The 6,282-nt window shown below is 33.7% G+C and overlaps 1 long non-coding RNA gene across 1 annotated transcript in view; it reads right to left on the bottom strand.

The window, feature by feature from the left end:
• Positions 1-965: 965 nt before the first annotated feature.
• The window catches only part of LOC130543267 (uncharacterized), a 205,343-nt gene continuing 200,026 nt past the window's right edge, over positions 966-6,282 (bottom strand). Inside the window, exon 4 of the long non-coding RNA XR_008958486.1 lies at positions 966-1,242. This is a non-coding gene — a long non-coding RNA (uncharacterized LOC130543267). The remainder of the gene's footprint in view (positions 1,243-6,282) is intronic.

Here is a 6,282-nt window from a genome sequence, read left to right as displayed (position 1 = left end):
TGTAATATTAGTTTCAGGGGTACAATTTAGTGATTCTACACTTACATACAATACCTGGTGCTCATCACAACAAGCACACTCTTTAATCCCCATCCCCTATTTACCCCATCCCCCCATCCACCTCCCCTCTGGTAATCATCAGTTTGTTCTTTTAAAATATTTTTAACATCTTTTAGTATATTTGTTACATCTCAGTGTTATCTGTATGTTCTCTTTTCTCCCCAATAGTGAACATTTCCACAAATAGTACCTCTATTCCTCTCATGGATAACTCTTCTTTTAGTACACCGCTTAAATACTCCTTCTTCAGAGAGGCATTATGAAAAAGGCACTTATTTTTTTTTTTTTACCTTTTTTATATAGTCTTTATTCATATATTCCCTATGGTATTCTTTTCAAAACATTCAGTAAAACAAAATAATTTTTTCCGCTTACTTACTGTATGTCTAGTTCCTCCATTAGAATGTGGCAGACAGATGACATCTGCCTTGACTTTTTGTTTCCTTATCGCTTAGAACAGTTTGTATTACATAGCAGGTATTTAATAAATGATTGTGTAATAAATAAAATGGACAGAATCCATTTTGAGGCTAAGAAAGATTTTGACCTAATAACAGAATTCAGTGTTTCTTGATTTAATAAAGAACATTTTATGATTCATGATGAAGGAAAGATAGCAAAACCACAATCATCCAATCCCATGTTCCACCGAAATAGTGTTAGAAGCATAACAAAACAGGCAAAGAACACTTTAACTATTCATATTGATCAATATTCTGTTAGATACCTGAATAAAGTTTCATTAATCATAATTCAGGAAGAGTCATAAATCAAAATATTGGAACCATTTGTAAGAAACAGAAAGTAGGAGCCATCTTTAGTGTATAGCTTTAAAACCAAAAACCAAACACAAAACCATGCTAGCCTGAAGGAAAAACAACCTTGCTATTTCATGAGAGATTTTTAGCTTATGGATAATTCTATTTCATAACTAGATTATCCAATAAACTGCCCATTTCTGTCCTTCTTATAGCAACTCTTTATGATTGGGTATAGAAGTGATCAATGGATAGAACCTTACCTTGATGGTGTGATTCTGGTGGTTAGGAGAAGGTAATCCTGGAAATGATGTGCAAGTGAAGATTGTGTTGAAGGGAAAAACTGGCTTGTGTAACGTTATACAAAAACTTCTTAAATCAGATGACTAGATGGCAGGTGGAGATTCGATGTGACTCAAAAGATCTGTTATGAATAAATCACAAAAGAAAACAAAACTGTAGCAGAAGCTCTATACAATAACCAGCACATTACCTCTATATCTGAAACTGTACCCTGTGGACAGTAAGGGCCAACAGGAAGAATAAATCTGTGTACATCTTTCTTAATTGGGATTTTAGTTGAAATTTCCTTGATATTTAAAAGTATGCTCAAGTTACAAAGAAGAATATACAGAAAAAAACACCATAAATAATTGGGAAAAAGCAATATAAAAGACAAACACTGCAGAAAAAAATAATTTGAAAACGTACTTTGTTCACTTTGGAAAACTGTAGAAATCATTTGTATTATATAAAACTTGGAAAATCGTGTATGCTATAAAAGAAGTAATCAAACAGGAAATGTAAAGTGGCTAAGACTAAAAAAGGGAAAAAGAACAGAATGGAGAATCATGAAAATATAACAAAGTAAGCTTTTCTGTCTCTGATAGGCTCATCATTGGAAGACGTTTCTTTGCCTATGATCTCCCTAAGGTATCTTATCTATCTTGAAAGTGACCCATGTGGTGGACCTTAAGCCTGGTGTCAGTTTATGCAGGGAACTTGGTAGAAGTTTGCATTTTCCTCCTACTACTCTTTCATTTCCTTTGTCTTCCTATTAGTTCAACTATTTTTGTTTGTCTGTTTGAATTGTGCTGCTATTTAAATGTACTATTCTTGTGAACTCAAAATTATATTAAGTTGTAAGCAAAAACTGTAAGCAAGAAATGCGGTGGTATCAGAAGATTAAGTGTGTCTTCCAATCCAGTTTATCCCTGCAAATACCATATGTTATATGTCAAAATAATAAACTATCTATAATTATTATAAAGAGAAAAATGCACTAGAGACTTGAAACTCTGCCACTAACTTGCTCTATAACTTGTAAGTCTGCTAATACTTCTGGTCATCACTTACCCTCGTTATAAAATAATGATATAAACTAGATTATCTTAATGGTCCATGCCAGTAGTATCATTTAGTATAAGTTTGCCCCCCACTGATTAGTTTCTGTTCCTGAAAATTCTTTTTTCCTATTTGAGCTTTTCTGAATATATTAAATTACCGAAAAATCAGTAGATATAGATTTTTAGCAAAGAGGACTCAGAGAAATGTTGGTGATTAATACCATAAACAACCCAACCTCTAGTAAATACACAGTATATTGCTGATGTACAAATTCATCTTTAGATAACCTTTTAATACAGAAATTTAAGTCAGTTATAATCACGATTTATTAAATCTTTTAATTTAAAATTTAAGGTCAATGATTGTTTTTTCCCCAATACTAGTGAAAGCCCACATCTGGATTTTTTTTTTAAGGATTTTATTTATTTATGTGACAGAGAGACAGCCAGAGAGAGAGGGAACACAGCAGGGGAGTGGGAGAGGAAGAAGCAGGCTCCCAGCAGAGGAGCCGGATGTGCAGACTCGATCCCGGAACGCTGGGATCACGCCCTGAGCGGAAGGCAGACGCTTAACGACTGTGCTACCCAGGCGCCCCCACATCTGGATTTTAAACACTCTTTTTTTTTTCTCTAAAAGCCCAAGGCTATAATTTATAATATTGCATCTGTGAGTAATCCATATGAATTATAAAAGCATATCATCCTTAATTATCATTTCACAGTTATTCACTGATAGCTTGATCTTGTGTGATAAATACAGAATGATATTGAAATGGATATAAACTTTGAAGTAAAAACCACACAGATTAGTGTTTTACAAACATATATTAATATCCACTTAATCCATCCAGTGTCTTATGTGGTGGGCATATAAAAGTAAACTAAGGTCACTAACTTCAAGTTCATATTATAGTTGGTTAGACATACAAGCAAACTAACTCTGGATTCTTTTCTCTCTCTTTTTTTTTTTTGTTATAGTTTTGTTTTTTGTTTTTGTTTTTGTTTTTTTAGTTTTTTTGAATGTGTATAAAAATGACTTCAGTCTATCATATTTTCCTGTTAATATGTTTTTAAATAAAATTTACAAAGAGATTCAAAGGTTTCATTATTGATATAAACGAGAAATGATAGCTTCCATTTATTTAATATTTATGACAGCAAATAAAGCTGAGTGCTTTTTTTTCATATATTATTTAATTCTTACAACTATTTGGCTTCTGTTTTAATAGGTGAGATAATAGGATAAAAAAGAATATTCAACTTGTCCAAATATACAGTAAAAATATGTTACATTCAGAATTTGAATTCTGATGTTTTCTGCCTTCATAGCTGTTGACATTATACAATACCACTTGTCCATATAGTCTTTGTTTAACTAACAGAAAATTATATGTGATACATGATCTTAATATAATTTGTCTGCACATTATCCATTGTTTGCTTGAATCTTGAAACATATAAAATGCAGAGTAGGAGTAGAATTATTAATTGTCAACATACTGTGAAACAAATTGTCTTAAGGTTATAGGAGTTCCACGTGTGAATATTTAGAAATAAATGCTCATTAATTATAACATTTTGTAAAGAGTTAAAAGGAACATGTGTTTAACACAAACGTGAATTTGGGGCTAATATTAGGAAAGCAGATACCAAATTTTCTAACAAATGACCAAATATACTTAAACACATAGATAGACTGGCTTTAGAACTCTGAGAAAAATAAGTTCTGCTCCCTTTTTTTGAATAATGCAATTTCATTAAAAAATGAATTTTTGAAAGCAGATTAATAAATGACCAGTAGGAAAAACAAAACAAAACAAAACCCAGAACAGGTATCAAAAGGAATGTAGCCTAATAAAACAGATTCTGGAAAAATCAAATATAGATAGAGCAGAAGGTTTCTAATAATGCTGAGAAAAAAATTTACATAATGTAACTCCATTTAGAATTAGGTAAATAATCTTACTTTACGTAACTAAAATTAAAAAAAAATAAAATTGCAGAAATTATATACCTTGTATTTTACCTAAAATTATACAACAAAGAATTATTATAGCATGTGAAAAGATGAATAGGAGATATTGCCAGATTAGAATCAAAATTTAAGAATTATGAAAACAGTATAAACTGTATAGCCAATTTTTATTAACCAAAGTCCTCACTTTGTAATTATTCATATTTAGGGGTGCCTGGGTGGCTCTGTTGTTAAGTGCCAGTCTTCAGCTCAGGTCATGATCCCGGAGTTCCAGGATCAAGCCCTACTTCCGGCTCCCCACTCAGCTTCTCACTCTGCCCCTCACCCTGCTCGTGTTCCCTCTCTCTCTCAAATAAATAAATAAAATAAAATCTTTTTTAAAAATTATATATAACAATAATAAGAAAATTTAAACAACAGATAATTTCAGATAAATGCTGCTGATGTTATATGTCATCTTAGCATATGAAGATAATGTGCCATAAAATAAAAGAATCCTAAAAATATTCACTTCACCCATATGCATAGCTCTCTAACTGGTGCTTAGTATTAGTGTCATTAAGTAACTAACATTAAGTTGTCATGAATATAAGTATATATAAGTGTCAGAAGCTCAACTGAACTGGGCAAGAGAGAACTACATGATTTTGGAGTAATTGACTTAAAAAGAATGAGAGGGGAAAAAAAAGAAAACGGAAAAGGTTAAGCCTTTAATCACTTACTGCAATGGTACAAGTGAGACTCTAAAACCAGAGAAATACCGACCCCTCCCTAATTTACTTCCCTTATGAAATGTGCACTGGTTCCAGGTCAGGTCTATGGGGTCATCTTACTGTTCAGGGAACCACGAAAACAAAGGCTTTGAGAGTTTTATGAACCCTGGGCATGTGGGGAGGGCAAGACGGAAGGGCTAAGAGTGAAAGAGTATTGAGTACTGAGCCAGAATGGGAGAAAGTGTCCTCAAGGTGTCCCCTGCCTCCCTTCATTAGGAACGCTCGGCGGAGGTTCTTGCAGAGGACCTCCTTGATGACCCCTAGATAAACATAATTAAGAGTGAAGGCCTTTCAGGTAAACTCTTTGTAATTGCTTATGGTCATACCTGAAAAATCACACAGAGGTTTTTAGCCAGGACCTGGATTTCTCCCTAAGCATAGACTTGAACTGTTAATCAATGATTGAGGACCAACAACTCTATCAGTGTTCAAAGTTTCTGCTTTGGGAAAAAGAAAAAAAAAGTAATAAAGGATCAAGAGATTCTGACAAGTGAAATACTGATATTCCAAGGATATTCCAGGAAAGTCAGAGAATACAATAAATGGCTTTCCTTGGTCTATCTGTATCTTTCAACAGGACCCAAGCAAAAAAGGAATCAATGCGAAACTTTCTTAATGTGAAGAAACAGTGTAACAGAATAAAGCTTCAGTTCAAAACAAGGGAGCAAAACTGCTCTGAAGGGAGCCTTTGACTCTACCAAAACTGATAAGCACTGGCCACTGATCTTCCGTATCTCTTCCAGATGACTAACCATGGCATTAAATTGAAGTCTATCCCTAGTATTGTGAACCATTGTCCATGAGTAACCTTCTATCAAGAGGAGCGAGAAAGGAATGGTAGCGTGTATTTCCAGTTTAGCTGCTGCATGTCAACAAATGCTCCTATATATATTTTTTTGCATTGGTGTAATTTATGTTTATTTTTTTATTTTTTTAAGATTGTATTTATTTATTTGTCTGGGGAAGAGAGAAACAGAGAGAGAGAGAAAGAACTCACAAGCAGGGGGAGAGGCAGGCAGGGAAGAAGCAGGCTCCCTGCTGAGGAAAGAACCCAACACTGGACTCGATCCCAGGACCCCGGGATCATGACCTAAGCCAAAGGCAGATGCTTAACCGACTGAGCCACCCAGGTGTCCCATGTAATTGATGCTTAGTTTAAACAACTGATTCAGGATATAAAGAACATTAGGAAATTTTAGTAAGTGTTGAACACCATCACTATCTACTTGAGACTTGGGACAAGGTTGAGACTACTCTGAAAAATAAAATGTCTTAAAGGAAAAAAAAGGATAAACAGGTAGATATTTAAGGTATATAACATTTGAACTGATGTAGTTATTCAGTTTTTTAAAGCTCACTTTACTCATAAA

The sequence above is a fragment of the Ursus arctos genome, unplaced genomic scaffold (genome assembly GCF_023065955.2).
Source record: "Ursus arctos isolate Adak ecotype North America unplaced genomic scaffold, UrsArc2.0 scaffold_9, whole genome shotgun sequence".
In the NCBI taxonomy this organism is placed as follows: Eukaryota; Metazoa; Chordata; class Mammalia; order Carnivora; family Ursidae; genus Ursus; species Ursus arctos.
The sequence above is the reverse complement of the archived record's forward strand: the minus strand, read 5'-3'. Positions and strand labels throughout refer to the sequence as shown.